This window comes from Emydura macquarii, unplaced genomic scaffold (genome assembly GCF_026122565.2).
Source record: "Emydura macquarii macquarii isolate MOO-44397 ecotype Brisbane River unplaced genomic scaffold, CSIRO-AGI_Emac_v2 contig_1390, whole genome shotgun sequence".
Lineage (NCBI taxonomy): Eukaryota > Metazoa > Chordata > Testudines > Chelidae > Emydura > Emydura macquarii.
Window position 1 is genome coordinate 16,582,435 of NW_027131527.1, and position 16,697 is coordinate 16,599,131.

General features: G+C 42.6%; 1 long non-coding RNA gene across 1 annotated transcript in view; it reads left to right on the forward strand.

The window, feature by feature from the left end:
• The first annotated feature begins 7,644 nt into the window (after positions 1-7,644).
• LOC137156236 (uncharacterized) overlaps positions 7,645-16,697 on the forward strand; it is a 175,240-nt gene continuing 166,187 nt past the window's right edge. The window contains exon 1 of the long non-coding RNA XR_010920716.1: positions 7,645-7,916. This is a non-coding gene — a long non-coding RNA (uncharacterized lncRNA). The remainder of the gene's footprint in view (positions 7,917-16,697) is intronic.

The following is a 16,697-nucleotide window of genomic DNA, read 5'->3' on the forward strand; positions in this document are numbered from 1 at the left end:
TAAAGCTGGAGTGGGGGAGGGGAGAATAAGAAACTGCACAGTACACAGACATATTCTAGAAATTTATTAAGTGTGTGTGTGGGGGGGTGTTAAATGTCAGCTGTAACACTAATTAAATTGTGGTTACTTTTCTTTAGTATAGATTTCAGTCTAGGTATTTATATGGATCCCATCACAGAGCTTACTACAAACTTTAATGAATTTCCTGCTTATATCATACTTATGAGGAAGGGAAGTAGTATTAACCCCATTTTACAAATAGGGAGTTGATACATATTAAAGCCAAAGATCTGGCCTCATTTAAGTCAATGGGAGTATCTTTTCGTTTGTTTGCAAAATATAATTTTTTGCAAAAAAGTTACAGGACATGTGAAAATGTATTAGTCTCTTACTATCCATTAAAGTTCATTCTTAAATCTATTGCAGTATAGATTACATAGAAAAATATTCTCAGTTCTATAGTGTATGTAAAATAAATTAAACCACACCCTCATTACCTTGCATTGTTTTATGGTGTAATTATTGATTTAAGGAAGGATTTTTTGAATAACTCATGATGGCAAGAGCAGCTAAATTGTTTGTTTGCTGGGAACATTTACATTATTTTATCCTTTCTGTTCTAAAAGGATCGCTCCTATTACATGAGCAGCTATTCAACGACTGCAGGCCCCAACTGGGAAATGGCAGGGGAGAAAGCACAGCGGGAGCTAAGAGGACAGGACATTAGAGAGCGCCAGTCATTGAGAGAAAAGTGAGAGCAAGGGCAGTATTCTGTCCAAAATGTCTGTATTCAAGCCACAGCCCAAATCACAGAGAAGCTGAGCGTGGGTTCAAAAAGCACGTTTTGTTAAAATTGTCCAATCACCTGGGTCATCAGGATTCAGTCTGAGAGGAGTCCCAATCCAGCCTCAGTCAAAGGCACAATTTGGTGTCAAACATTTGGGTGCATAATTGTGTAAATTCTGAGGCTGACCTTTGCCTAATGCCAATATGAATACTCAGAAGAACCGTGTTGTTCATGTCTGTTGCTAAGGAGATGAATGTGCATTATACACTTTCCTGCATGGTGAAGGCAGAAGTCTGAGAGTCATTTAAACAACTCCGACTCAGAGACCCCGGGAAAGCGGGACTAATACAGACAGCCACAAAGATCCTCGTGTGAAATGCTCAAGGGACATGAGCCTATTAATGATTGCTCGGGAGAGAGAGATTAATTCACAGAACTTGGAGCTGTCTGTTTCCAGGGTGTTTGTTCTTCCCCGGCTCAGCCCTTTCTAAAAGCGCAGCGATGTCAATGATTCCTCAATAACGACAGAGGAAGGGCTAGGAGCAGCCTGCCCTGCTGCAGCTGCAATTCGCTGAAGCTCCGAGAGGAAAAGGGGGCAGAATTTCCCTGCGTTCGATAACCTGCTTCTCGTTCTGCGCTGTCCAGCGGCAAAACGGACTGGGAGCTTTTAGACAGAGGTGTCCACAGTCAGGGATTTCTTCTGTTCTCTGAGCAGCAGTGCAGGGACTCTGCAGTAATTCGAGAATGGACAGAGGGGGTCTGTAGACACCACAGGGAACCCAGATTTTCTCTCAGAAAACAGATAGGCTGGCTGTGTAACCTTGGGTCCTGGCGGCAGCCAAGGGTGGGTGGGGAAGAGAAAATAAAGATGACAGATGAATCGTAAGGCACATTTTGGAGGATACTGTGCACACCTCAAAAGGTGCCCAGTTCCAGAATTTCACCTCAGGCTTTCATGTGCTTTGGAAGCCTCTCAAAATGTATCCACTCCCAATTTTCCCTCTGTCCCTGAGGATGTATGCAGTAAGAATAATTTTTAAAATACAAGAAAAATATATAAAATAGACCAAAGTGAAATAAAAGGGATGAATAGAATAGGTAAGAACAAATAGGAGTATTTGCGGGGGGGGGGGGGGGGACGACACTCTGTCTGCCATTACACTGATCACTGTGGACCCAATATTGCCAGCACTTATGCGGGTTAATCACTATACTCACATGAGTTATTCCATTGGTTTCAGTTCAGATAATTCTTTTATGTGACTTCTGGTTTAGTGTCACACTGTAATTATGATTAAGAATCATTGGTTAAATTCTATAACTTATTGTTTTGCTCTGGTTTAAGCAATAGCAAAGCACTGTAAATCCAATTGCAGTTCTCAAAGTGTGGCAAAATTACTTAACTGCCTAAGTATTTACATGACCAGGATGAATGAGTGGAGGAAAGGGACACAACAAACAAACCCCAGGTCTTATTGTGCCATGGGGTGAGTGATTCCAAGCAGTGATGGCTGCCCCCAGCTGCCATTGATTTAAATGGGAGTAGATGGGGTCAGCACCTCCCAAGAAGCTCATCACTTTTGATCAGGCCCTTGTTCAAAATACTCTTAGAGTGCTTCATGTGCTCTGTTCTGTCTTGGCAATGTTCCCAAGAATCCAGCTCACAGGTTTCCTTAGCTAGAGAGCCTCAGCTGCAGTGATTTTTGTCAAGCACTTTGAAATTTGGAAAGCAGAGAACAAGTTTGAGCTGCTTGATTATTATTGGCACACCTTTAGTTAAGGATACTCAACATTTCCCATTATAAGACCATGTTTTCAATTACTCATAACTTTGTCAAATCTTTACTGTTGAGGCTGAAATTTCCCATGCCAGGTGCCTGTTCTAGACAGATTTTTTGTTTGTTTGTTTCAACTAAAATGACTGTTTCAGCTAAAATTAGCCATTTCCAAGAACAAGAGTATGGAAAAATGTTTTGTTCACATTAAAATATTATTCCATCAGTTTCATTAAGAAGTTTTAACATCTCCATACCTTAGAGTTAGGGCTTGAATTTTAGTGTTTGTGTGTGGGGGATGGAAGGGTAATACCCTGGTTCCAGTAATGTGCCTTTAATGTACACATGAAAATTGCCCAAATTGGGCCAATTTATAAGCCTTTGAGGGGAAAAATCTGCACATTCTCAGAAACATGTTAGCATTTGGCAATGCAATCTGCAAAGATTCTGTCTGCATAGAGCATATTACAGCCCAGGGTTGCTGGAGGGGACTGTATCTGCAATGGCTGCTCCTGGCTGCTGAGGCTCACTGTGACTCCAGGCACTGGAAGTGAGAGCAGGGGTACTGTCTCTTCTGTGCTCTCAATGCCTACCCTGTTGGTGCCTAGGCAGGGTAGAAAGTGCCTGACTCAAATGTAAAAGGGACAAGACCCAGACCTGGGATGTGGCAGAAGGAGTAGATTGGGACAACGATCCATTAGGAGGGACTGGGAGCCGCTCTGTGTGTGAGGAGAAATGAGGTGGGGGATTGAGTACCAATGAAGGAATGGGGAACAATGAGAGATTGTACAAGGAGTTGGGCCCTGGGGAGAGGGACCAGAACTGGGTGGGCAAAGAGGCAGGGACAAGAAGTCTATATGGAGAGTAGGATCAGGTGGCTGGGGTTGGGGGAGAAGAGGAGGAAGGTTGAGACTGCCTGGACAAGGAGACTAGGAAAAGGAGCTGGGGGTGGAAGGCATAACTGGGACTGGGAGAAGAATGGGGGAGACTGATATCAGATGAGGGGCCCAGGATGGATGCCAAGAGTGTGGGGTAGCAGAGTGAAATGAGGGGGACTGAGCGGAGAAAGAAGGAGATCAGAGGACAAACTGGGTGATGGAGACTGGGATGAGGAATCCAGGGAAGGGGACTAAGAGTGGAAGAAGATGGGAAGACTAGGACTGGCTAGCCAAAGCGACTGGGATGAGGAACTTGGGGGCTGCGGGAGAGACACAATTCAGGAATGGGGCATGGACCGATGCAAAGAGATAGGAGCAGAAGGGGTAAGGATAGGAGGGAATAGGAGCAAAATACGTGCACCCACTAGAGCACATTCCCTTCATAATCTGAAAAGGAATCCAAGAAAACTCCTGATTGTCAACTTTCTGCTATCTGCAAAATATGTGAAACATACTGACAGTGTCCTATCCCCCCGTTAGTGCTGGTCAACACAAAGGATGACAACCTTCTCCTAATAGCAGTTACTTGGTTATACCAAGTGGCTAAGGTCTGTGTGGTGCATCTAAAAGTTCCAATCCTGTTTACAATGCATGCTGGGTGTCAGAATGATGCCTCATGATGTAACTTCTGATATGGAGGAGGGTTGCTTTTTATTTTTTTTTTTAAACCTAGGAAATTGCACACAAACCCCCTACATTGAAATAACAAGGTTGCAAAGTCAAGCACTCAAAAGTTAGGAAATGCCAGAACAAAGATTTTCCGCGAGCTAGCGAAATCAATTTTTCATGCTGCACGTTAGTTCCCAATTTCTGATGTAGGGAACATTTACTGGATATATATGAGAAAAAGCAGCGTTCTCTCCTAAACTGTTCTAAAAGGCTACATTGAACAACAAAATAGGTGACATTTTTTGTTGATTAACCACAGCACATCAGGATTGTGTTATAAGGAATAATGCTAATACATACTCTTTTCTTTTTGTTAATTAACAAAATTATATATCCCAGCAGTGCACTCCAAACCCTTACCAGGTACACATTTCTGGTTTTCAACTGTTTATAGTTTTTAAGCTACAGAGCCTTAAAATCATGAACTCACAATATGAACTTTTTTGAAAGGCCAATTTTATTAGAACTCAAACTAATTAACAGGTTTACTTGAAAATCCTCAGACAATTCAAACTTTACTCAGGAATTATGTGCTGAAAATTTGGAGTTGATTAAAAAATAATGTTTGAGGTATTCAGCTAGTAAAGTTTTCATTAACACTCTTGGGTAAGCAGAGGCAGTTAGAATGAGCATTGAAAAAAAGGATCAATAATTGAAATCTAATACAATTGTTGATATGGAGTCAGTAGAAGGATTCAATAGGAGGTAATGTGATCAAACTGACAGGCAAGGAAGTTGACAAACCATTCAAAGACAAAAGTTCCAGAGGGGTAGCCATGTTAGTCTCTATACAGCAAAAACAACAAGAGTCCTGTAGCACTTTAAAGACTAACAAATTTAATTTCTGCAGGCATAAGCTTTCCTGCACTGCAACCCACTTCGTCAGATGCATGGAATGGAAATCACAGATAGGAGGTATATATATATATCCAAGGGTAAGAAACAACAATGGGGAGGGCAAGTGCTAATAAAGTCAATTCCGTTAGAATAGATGAGGCCTATTCACAACCGTTGATTAGAAGGTGAGAATGTGTGAACAGTGACAATTACTTCTTGTAATGAGATAACCATTCCAAGTCCATATTCAGACCTAGTTTGATTGTGTCAAGTTTGATATGAGTTCCAGCTCTGCAATTTCTCGCTGAAGTCTGTTTTTGAAGTTTTTTTGTAGAAGTATGGCAACTTTCAAGTCAGCAGCAGAGTGTCCTGGGAGATTGAAGTGCTCTCTGACTGGTTTATGGATGTTTCCATTTTTTATGTCTGATTTGTGACCATTTATTCTTTTGCGTAGTGACAGTCTGGTTTGGCCAATGTACATGGCAGAGGGGCATTGCTTGCACATGATGGCATATATTACATTAGTAGATGTGCAGATGAATGAGCTCCTTATGGTGTGGCTGATGTGATTAGGACCTGTGATGGTGTCACTAGAGTCTATGTGCGGGCAAAAGTGGTTTTAATTAAGTTCATGAATGCATTTAACCCAAGTATTTTGTATTTCCTTTAAATCTGGCACTTCTCAAGTGTTAAGGATACACTTAGTAAGTTCCATTTTAGGCACCTATCATATTTTTTCAGAGAAATGGATGTGATCAGCATTAAAAATGAAACATGACACTTAAAAAATCCTTTTAAAAGTATTTTAAATATTTTCTTCTCATTCTGCAATGTTTTCTGACCTTTCCAGTGCACAGTAGGCTAGTTACTAAAATTGTGATGTGAGAATGAATTTGTTTATTTAGAAACCTTATAGCACCTTTCCTCAAATCAAGCACCAAAGCCTGATCCTGACAAGCATTTTTCACTCAGGCAAAAAGTCCAGATAACTTAGTGGTACTGCTTATGTGATTAACACAAGCTAACGTGGAGGTTTTCTTAACATATTCTTATTCTTCAAAATGTATATTCCTATGGGCTAGAGGTGGGCACATTTGGGGCTCCCCATACCTATCAAAATTTGGAATCCTAGATTTCATTCCAGAAATTAAGATCTGAATCAGCATGTTTTGAGGTAGGGCACCTTTTGACATGACACATTCTTCCCGAGATCCTCTACCTCAAACTTATTCTTAAAAATGAATTAAATAGATCTCTAGTTTGATGGCAAAGTCCAGTCATTCCCAGCAAAAGCCTACAACTAGCATTTAAGGATGGAATGATGTAAATAAATTGAAATTGGCAGTTTATACTCCTCAATCCCGATTTTAAATCAGTACTTGTTTTCAGTCTTTTGACTGACGTTTCCTTTTTGATGTCATGAAGCATGCTGCTACTGTTGCTGCATGCCAAATAATACAGTGCACTTAAAAAAACAGCCTCCTTTGCCACTCTGTTGCTACTTAGATAAACTAATGGGAATGGAGTAGCAAAATCATTCTGAAATAGGAACAATCCATGTACACAGTGAAGGAAAAATCATTGCTTTACATTAATATCAGCATATTTTTACTTTCTAATACATGCTTGTCATCAGCTTCTAGCAAATACTGCTTCTAATTAGAACGGAAATGTTTGTTAAAGGTAGCATTACTAGAAAATTGTTACTGGTTTTCGTTCCAAAGGTCTATTTATAAGAAGGATTTCTAAAGCACAAATAACTACAGGAGCCAGCTAAACTAATTAGCAATGCAGGTATTTCTTGAACGTATGAAACACTTGTAGATTTATTGTCATTGGCTCATCCTGCATGTGTGCGAGAGAGAAAAAAAATCAAACCCAGCCCTTACCCTTCCTGGGGTAGAATTTAGTTTCTTAACTCTGGCTTTTTAAGGTTTGCTTCAGCTCTCATTCATTTCAGATGTTTTACTGATTTTTCCACCTCACTCGAAACATTGCAGCATTAAGCAGATGGGTGACTCGGACCCATAAAGCTGCAAAGGAGCGTCAAAAATTCTCTATACTGCCGGTGTGTCTGATGCATGTGTGACTTTCTCCCTCGGTGAGCGAGACAAGATCGAAACGCTGCCGGGGGCGGTGGTAGTGCCCTCCCCGCTCCAGCGCGGTGTGTACCACGCTGGATGTGCAGTGAGATGACACTATCTGGCTTGTTTCCTGAGCGCTCACCCCCTGTACACGCGCCGGCAAGTAGCACGGGCTGGGTGTTCTGCCAGGCTGCGCTGCCTGGGGAGCCCCCCCTTGGAGGGCGAAGGATTCCCTGAGCTGCCTCCTTCCACCCCGGCTCTCGCCGGAGCCCTTGACTGACGTGGGGGGTCTTTGCGTCCCCCCCCCCCCCCGCTCGGCGGGTCTGCGCCCTTCACCTGGCAGGAAGGCTGCCGCGCCCACGGGCGAGCCGGCCGGCTCCGTCCTCTCCTGCCCCCTTCCTCCCCGGCTCGCAGGCGGCGGCAGCGCCCCCTCCCCCGCGCGGGCAGCGCCGCCGTGTTCCCCCCGCTCCCTTTCTCTCTCGCTCGCTCGCTCTCCCCCACATCAAAGTTTTCCTCCCCCCTCCGAGCCCCCTCCCCGCCCCCGAGCCCTTATTACTGCGCAGCCAGTGCACCGAGGGCTGGCAGCGCGGCGAGCAGGTTACAGCGATTAGCTGCAGGAGGAGCGGCAGCGCCTCGCCGGCTCCCCGGCGCTGACCCTGCCCGCCGAGGCCCTAAGGCGGCTTCCCCGGTAGGCGGCGGCACAGGCGGCGAGCGGGGACTGAGCGGCGCCGCGCGGCTGCGGACCGTCTGCCCAGCCTGGCTGCGGGGCTCGGGGCGGCAGCGGCTGCAGGGCTGGGGCTCCGCGGAGCTGGCTCGGGGCTGCGAGGTAAGGACCAGCGACGCCGGGGCGGCTGGAGGAGCCGGTCTCCCCTCCCCCCCCATCTCTCTGACAGGTGGCGCGAGCCGCAGCGTCCTGCCCAGCTGCGGGGACCGGGGTGCCTGACGCCCAGCGCGCCCGGAGTTGGGCGCCTCGCTACCGGCCAGCCTGCTCCGGGCTGCCGCCGCCGCGCCGGGCTGTAATGTTAAACGCCGCTGCCCGTCCGTCTGCCGCTTGCCCGGTACTGAGCATGCGCCCGGCCCACTGAGCATGCTCCCTAGCCTCGGGTGAAGCCGCTGTCCGCATGCTGCCCTTAGCTGGCTTTGCAATCTTGCCCTGCTGTGCGGGGGAGGGGTGTTAAAAGTGGCAGCGGGGCAAATCGCAGGGCAGGGACGGGCAGAGTCCGTGCAGGACGGAGACTGGTTGCAGGGGTGGTTAAACAGCCATAGGTGCTGCTGCATCCCCTGGCATCAAGTGGTTTCCATCCTATACAAGGTTTGCAGTGTGGGTCAATGGATCTCAGCCCCCCTATATTGTACAAACTATTCCAGCACGCCTGCAGACAGCTGGAGGCAGGGGAAGGAGAGGAGTCCACGGGCATTGCTTAGGGCAAGCCCCAGAGGTGCAGGGGCTATGCTATCAGTTATGAAAGTTTTAAAAAAAATTGCTTGAGCTCTGGCTCTTCTTTCATTACAAATGAAACACTACCCGTGAGCCCAACCAGAGGCAGGGGGGAAGAGCTGGGGTTAAACAGCAGGTACTGGCACTGCCAGTCGGGGTCAGAGCAGGGGGCAAACCCCCGCATTGGAAGGGGGGGGGGTAACAGTCATCTGGATGGGATGAGCCTTCTGCAGTGGCGGCAAAAATAGGGCGTGAGGGACAGAGGAGCTTCTCCGCTCACCCTCTCAGGACAGTGCCCCTCAGCACCAGCTTTCCAGGGCTGCCTTCTTAAAGACACAGTGCATCCCAAAGCCTAGACAAGGCAGCTTTTTCCTATCTGATAGGATGCACTGCCCTGCTAAAGCAGATTTGATTCAGTGAAATATTTTACAGACGTCACCTCCTTCCAAAAATAATTGTCATTCATTTTTTTAGTATTTAAAAGAATCCTTTATCAATGTATATGACTGCATAAAGCTTCATAACAGTTCACATATTTGTCTTAGTTGCTGTTCTGATTGCCTGAATTGGACTGCTTTCCTTGTAATCCCCTGTAAATATAGTTTCACTGCTTTAAAATGTTTTTTTCATTATTCTTAGCACTTCATCATTCACCTTCATTAACACTGTGCAGATGGATGTTTATTTTTAATAAGCAAATAAACATTGAAACTATTAATAGTTGTTAGTAGCTTCAGCAATGACGTCAGAGTATTTCTAGTATAGCACTTCCTGTTTGTATTGTAACATTAATTTTTAATTTACATTTTTGTCATTTTAAATTTTTTTAATACACACGTTTATTCTCTGGGTTTATGTGATTTTAAAGCTGATTGATTTCCTGTCAAATTTGGTGTCAAAACTTCTTTCATTTTCTCTGATCCAGCAATGGGGATTGTCTATGGCAACTGATGTTTTGCCTTTCTGTCCAGCATCCTACTGCTTTTTTCATGTCACCACTTGTATATAGAACTTGGTTCCCAAATATTCACCACAATTTGGATTTTTAAAGGGTGAAAGCATCTAGAAATCCAACTAGTTGCCTACATACCTTTAAAAATCTGTCCCAAAGGACACAATATTATCTTGTACGAAATACTTCTCGAAGGAAAATTTCTACTGTAAATTTTACTGAATAGAGGCATATATAGCCCCAAGGCACATTGACAACCACAAGTATTCAAAAACCATGAATTTTACACCTGAAAATCATGAAATTAAAATAAATTGGGGGTTCTTTTAATTTGATTTTTTGTTTCTGACCCTTTAGGGTGCACTAGCTTCAGTAAGTTTGCAGATCTCTTTCCCAAAGAATCCACATACTTAGAACATTCAATACCATTTTGGGCTTCCGGTAACATGTGATTTCCCCCTCCCTTTGTCATGGAAAACTTATTAAAAATCATTATTTCTGTAAATAATTCCCTCTCCTGCAAGCACTGAAAGGCACACTTTTCTATTACATCATTTGTTGCATACACAAATGGTGATTTCTCTACTGAATTGTTTATACTTCTAGTTGCATGTTTTAATTTCATAGTCTTTAATGTATGTTACGTGTTTTGTTATGGTATACTTCAGTTATGATCTTCATTCTGACAAGTTTACTGTTTTGTACTGCCAAAACCAATGATTGTTAAGATGAATTATCCTGCTACTCTCCCTTTACCCAAGGGGGGAATTGAATTCTCCTTTATACCAGGCAAGTACTCTAATGACTGGACTGGAAGTTATAAGGTGAATAGTGACCCCTCTTCTCCTTCTGGCAGATTTTGAATGGGACCTAATCCCATAGCAGCACATCTACAGATCAGGCCCACATGCAAGATAAGCTTTGCTCCCACCACATCCCATCTTCCCTGGTTCACGAATCGCTCTGGGGCTTAGTTGAGATATAGGCATCCAGATGCCTAGAATGAGGCAGCAGTGCAAATCTTAGAGGCAGAAATTTAGGCACCCTTAGAACTTGTACTTTGAAAATGTAGGCACTGAATGAGTTTAGGTGCCTAAAGGGTTTGGCAGGAGTTTTGGGAATTGTAGTGGAGCCTAAAATTGGGATGTAGGCACCTAAATGTCTATAATTTAGCCCCAAGTTTCTATCAAGAGGAACAAACAGAACCCAGAAATTATAGACCAGTCATCTTAACTTTGTTTAATAATTTGTTCCAGTATCTTTCCAGGTATCTATCAATTTGTGAGCACCTAGAGAATAATTTGGTTATAAGGAATAGTCAGCATGGACTAGTCATGAACAAATCATGCCAACCCAGCCTAATTTCTTTCTTTGACAGGGTTACCGGCATACTGAAAGGGGAAAAGCAGCAGTAGTAGTATATCTTGATTTTAGTAAGATTTTTGACACAGTCTCACATGATAAGCAAACTGGGGAAATGTGTCTAGATGAAACTACTATAAGGTGGGTGCACACCTGCAACCAGTGCAAAGGAGTAGCACAGGATTTCCCATTCATGGATCACCAGGCAGAGCTAGACACCTGCCTCCAGTGGGGATGTAGGCACTGAACTCTGTGAGGGGGTGGGGCTTAGCACAAACTCCTGTGGTTGGCATCTCCCATGATCTGTTTGAGGCAGCTCCCTGGCTAGCATGCTGGCTTTTATCCCACTCTGAAGCACCTCTTTCTCTCCATTCATTGTACGAGGAGCTTAGGCACCTAACTCAGCATCTGTGAATTGCAGTGGTATTCTTGGGACTTTCTTCGTGCCTGAAAGCTAGGCATGTTGATACTGAACATTGCAATGCCTTTGTGAATCTAGCCCTTAGGTCTTTACCTCACTGCTAAAAACCGGTCATTTTGTTTTACTTGGGGTAACTAGGTGTGGAAGCTGAGGTTAAAAACACAGTGAGGACAAGGCACTTTGGCGTTAGCAGTGATGAAAAGGCATGAGAAATTGTCTCTGAAATAATATCAGAATATGCTCATATGTCTGTGCCAAAGTAGAGAAGTGCAAATTTTGTTATGAAAAGTTGGTCAAAATGAGTAACAATGATAATGAGGGGGCAGAATATGTATAAAGAACACGGGTAGATTTTCTGCCTAATAGCTTGTGCTTAAAATATATTCTTAAGTATTTCATGTACTGTTTACAATGCTTTACACTCATTTCAGTGTTTTGTGTACATAAATGTTTGTTTGCCAGTGGCCATATAATTTCTAATCTACAATGGAAAAAGATGAATAAAGAAAAAAATACCTTCTTTTAGGGTTTTGCATACAACTGCCCTGCAGTTTAACTCTGTAGAATGCTTTTCCAAATTAAAAAAAAAATGCCTGTATTTATTTGTGTCCAATTTTAAAATACAGATTTCATACTAGTGCCATATTGTGATGGGAGTGCCCCCATCCATCACAATTAGCAACTTCTAGATCAGAGAATGGGAAAAGATAGAGATAGCAAATTGTAAGAGGTGTACTCCCATCCAAAACAACTTGCTACCTCTGGACTAGAGGATGGGGAAAAGCGAGAGAGAGCAAATTGTGACAGGTTAGCCTCCACCCATCACAACTTACTACTCTTCGACCAAAGGATGGTGAAAGGCAGAGACAGCAAATTATGACAGAACATCAAAAAAGAAACATAGAGGCCAGTAACTAATACTGGTGGGTGCTGATGTCTTTAGATAGGTCCAACTTTCATGCTATTCTTAGTTGGGAGGGAGAATGAGGCTAAATGAATGCAAGTAGGAGCATCCTGTGCCTCAAATGCAATAATATACCGTTGCTGGGAAAAACTGCATTGCACCCCCTAAATTTTGCCTGCTCCTGGAGAGATTTTTGTCTGATTTGCTGCATATGCTACTTGTTAGCTGCAAAGGGATTTTGCATTAAGTATACTATGGAGAACTTTAAAACTTGATACCTATGCCAGGAAAGTTTTTCAATGCCTAGGGGATTGGGCCTGTTTCTTCACTTTACAGTGGTTCCAACCTTGTCTCACATTTTTAATCAGCTGCCTGGGAAGTGGGAGTCAGGGGAGGGAGGTGGGTAAGATGCTAAAGGAAGATCTATGCTGAAACTCAGTAGCTGTGCTGTGTGTGTTTGATTTCCTCCTGTTGAACATTAACTAAGGGAAAAAATTGCTAGGGACATAGAAAAGTCCCACAGTTTTGTAAATGGTCTGTCTGGATTAAGGACAAGCCCCAGCCCTATCCTCTCAATAGGCAGCGCATAAATTGTGGAATCGAACATAAAGCTGAATTTGCTTAAAAGACTAGTGGAAGAGAAGCAATGTCTGGGCTTTAATATTTGCATATGGCAATCAGCGAAATAAATGAACCAGTTAGTATTCAGACCTCGTAATACTTGGTGCGGTAGAAAGGCTGCTGTTACATTTCATTTCCGATCTTATTTGTGGGAGTGGAATAATGCTGGATGTATCATCTGCTGTCTCCCCACACGTGCCTTGTCTTCACATCTCAGGGCGTCCTGCAAAGGAGAGAGTAGGGAGGGGGAGCTCGACTTCTATATTGACTCTTCTTTTCATAATATTCAAAGAGAAACCGCGGGTAGAAACCCTTCCAGGCTCGGGAGTTAACGGCTGCGTTTCATGCTCTGGGCTGTGTAACTTCAGCAGCAGCTGCTGCAGGGTAGAACCAGCAGGGTGACACTTTCTCTTGGACTCCGGGTAGGTGATCTGACCCTCTCGTCAGTGCTTTGCGCAGCGTGTGCAGATCATCCTTTCACTTGCATGGTGGGGCTCTGCATGTCAAGTGTTGGTGCTGACTAGCGAAATCCATCATAAAGCCAGCGCTCTGGACGGCTTGCAGAGCTGTGCCTGGTCTCGAGACCAGTAATCAAGGCTTATCCTGGGGAGAGCGAGCACCACAATATAGGGCGAAGGGGCACGGGTAGTGATGGAGTAGCCGGGACATTTGAGGTTTAACGCACCTGCTCTCCTGCCAGTTGGGGGCTGGAGATTGATAGCCATTGCTAACGGGTGGGTGCTTAGTGGGGGAGGTGGTTAGACTTTCTGGATCCATTTTTATTTAGTTTACTGTATTCAACCACAACAACAAACCCTTCTAAAACAGAGGCTATCAACCTCTTCCCCCAATGGGAAAGGTGTGTTAAAAGTTATGGTTAAAAAAACCCTGCCCTTCCGTTGCCCTATTTTCTCTGGAAAATATACATGTAAAATCACAAAGTCTTTGGAGACTGGATAGAGATGAATGGGATGAATAAATAATATTTTTTCATCCTTAACTGAAAATATTTTTGCTTTTTGATATTTAGAAGCAGAAATCCGGGACGCACACCGCCCTCCCCCAGGTTGTGTGTTACACGTAAATAAATCAAATAAACATTTTCAAGCCTATACCCCAGGCTGGAAATGATGAAAACTGTTTTTGCCTTGCACCCAGACTAAATACAGCTCTCTTAAAAGGTATCCTCTTTTTCATAGTTCTTAGCGGGGTAAAATCTGCACAGCTGGTCAGTCACATAATTTAAATCAAGTGCCTTGGCAATGTCATGAAGACACTCTGTAATGCTGCTGCAGCAGCAGAGGTCACAGCCTGGTTATGTACATGGCACAGCATGTACAAAAAGGGTTTGATCTCAATTATATTTTTATTTTTTGGTAAATTTTAGGGCTGTATAAAATATAACCTGAAGGATATTCCTCCTTGATTAGGGATATCCCCATTTGTACACAGTCTCAATCCTCATGCTATTTATGTTGCAAGCCCCACTTATGCCACCCTCTGGAAGGTATGGTCATTGTCCTTTACTAATTAGACAATTTTAAAGAGAAAGTACATATCCTAACAAGTGTTTAAATTAGTTGTCTGTGGAATTGGATTACAACTGGTCAAACTGTCCTCATGCTATGCAAAACTTGATGTTTAAAGAGTACATTATATCATTATGCTTTTCTTAAAAATATTATTTGACCATTGCAACTTGGTAATTGAGATTTGATCTTTAGATTTTGTGACTTATTTCTTTGCCTTTTAAAATAATTGCAAAACAAAATTAAAAAGCCAAACAAATCAAAACCCCACAAATAACAAAAAACAAAACAAAACAAAAAAAACCACTTTTTGAAATATCAGTGCTTATATGGTCTGAAGGGTATTTTGCAAATGCAGATTCTCAGTCAATTTCTTATGTATGTATTTGGCAGCTGATATCTACTAAGTGTATATAAATGTAGTTAAGCTGTGTAAGTTTCTTTAAAAACATTGTTAGGCTTTTACTCTGTTTTTTTGTTTAACCCCTTGACATTCTGAAGTCACTCCATTGGCTTTAGCAGGGGAAATACCATTTTACAACAGCTGTGAATCTAGCCCAATATATTAGCTTTGAATGGGTAGAAGCCTCTATTCAAACTTGGTATAGGTTCTGGAGCAAATGCTGTTCATGCAAGCAGTCTTATTAATTTCAACTGGTGGGTTTGTGAGAATAAGATTAGCAGAATTTAGCCCCAGATTTGAAAAGGAAGGTGGTTCTGAGGTGGTTCAGGGAATTGATTGTAAGTGGTGGACTACCTGTGTGTTTTGGATATTTTATCTGAGCCATGGCTATAACGAACATTGATAAGAATGTTTGCATTTATAAAAGGACAGGACTTGTAGAATTAGGGGTGGTTTTTTTTTCCCCCAAGTCCTCTATGGGCCTGATCTAAATAGATGCTTTTCCATTAACTTCAACAGGCTTTGAATGAGGGTTTGGGCGAATTTTCTAGGATGAGGCTGATATTTTGTTTCTCAATGCTGTAATTTTATTTGGCAGGGAGGGGAACAAAATAATTGGTGGTTTCAAACTTCTCTTTTTGTGGATTCTTATCCTCACGCTCCAGAAGCAGCCCATGATTTGGCACGTTTGATAACCTCTAGTTAGAAGAGTTATAGGCCATAGTAGCATACGGAGTTGAGTACTAGTAAGTTTGTATAGATATGCTTATTTGGAACTTAAAAAACATGCGTTATATCTTGCTATAGTCTGTGTCATCTGGCATTAACTTACAAGCAACAAAATCTAAAAATAAACTATAAGCAAATTTCAGCTTTAGGAATAAGACTAGTGGTGTTTGGCAGACCAAACCTTTTTAGCCCCATGTATTAAGTGGATATTTTGTTCCATGAAAATCAGGAAACTCCAAACCAAGTTGGAGCAAATCTTAGATAAATTTGCCAGTTTCATGCCTGAAACAGCTAGTTTTCCTGGATTCAGATTTTGGTGTGAGACTATTTCATAGCTATAAGTCAAGGTGTTGTGGGGAAATGAGTAGACATCCATTTCACCTGTATTTTCTTAAAATTAAACAAACAGTCAAATGAAGTCAGTATAGATACTCAGATTTGCACCAGTCAGTAAGATTTGGATCTGGCCCAAAGATCTTCTGATTGAGCAGTTTTCTACTGATGATTTTTATGACCTGTTTCTAAAACCTGTTTGTGACCTGGAAAACAGTAGTTATCGTGAAAATTCTTATTACTCAAAGACCAGTAATCATAAATTCCTGTTAATTAAAAATAACTAAAGGCCAATTACAGACCCCTCCCTAGTGTATATTATTCATTTTGTTATTAAAGCATTCTATATTGTGTATTTATTGGCATTACATTTATTGGGGGGAAATAATCCCTGAATGCTTAAAAGATGATAAGAATACAATATAGCTAGGCTTAAAAACAAGCAAAAATCTTTCATAAAGGTTGAGGAGGTTAAGTGAAGAGCTCGTATGCAAAATTGCTAACTCAGCAGTGATTAGTGTTGATTGGTGCTTCGACAGTCCAGGCAGTACTTGCAATCTTGGTGGTGGTTGTGTTTGTGCACACTTTAGCTTTAAGATGGCATGCTTTTCTCTGATGACTGCTTCATATGATTCAAAGCTGCTGCTTTGCAAGCAGTGACATGGAAACAGATAAGTAATGGATTGAATACTTTTAATTGTTCATTGAGTCAGAGCTAGGGTCACTTAAGATCATGTGTATTTTCAAACCAAACTAAATATATTTTTCAACAAAGAGATGGGATGATATTCTTCCTAGATCCACACACTGAGAAGGGATCTTTCTGTGCATGGCGCTTGCCGCTCCAGCATGAAGAGGGTTCATTTACTTCTAAAGATTAGTTGTATCTGTCACCATGGTTCCAAGGCTTTGGCT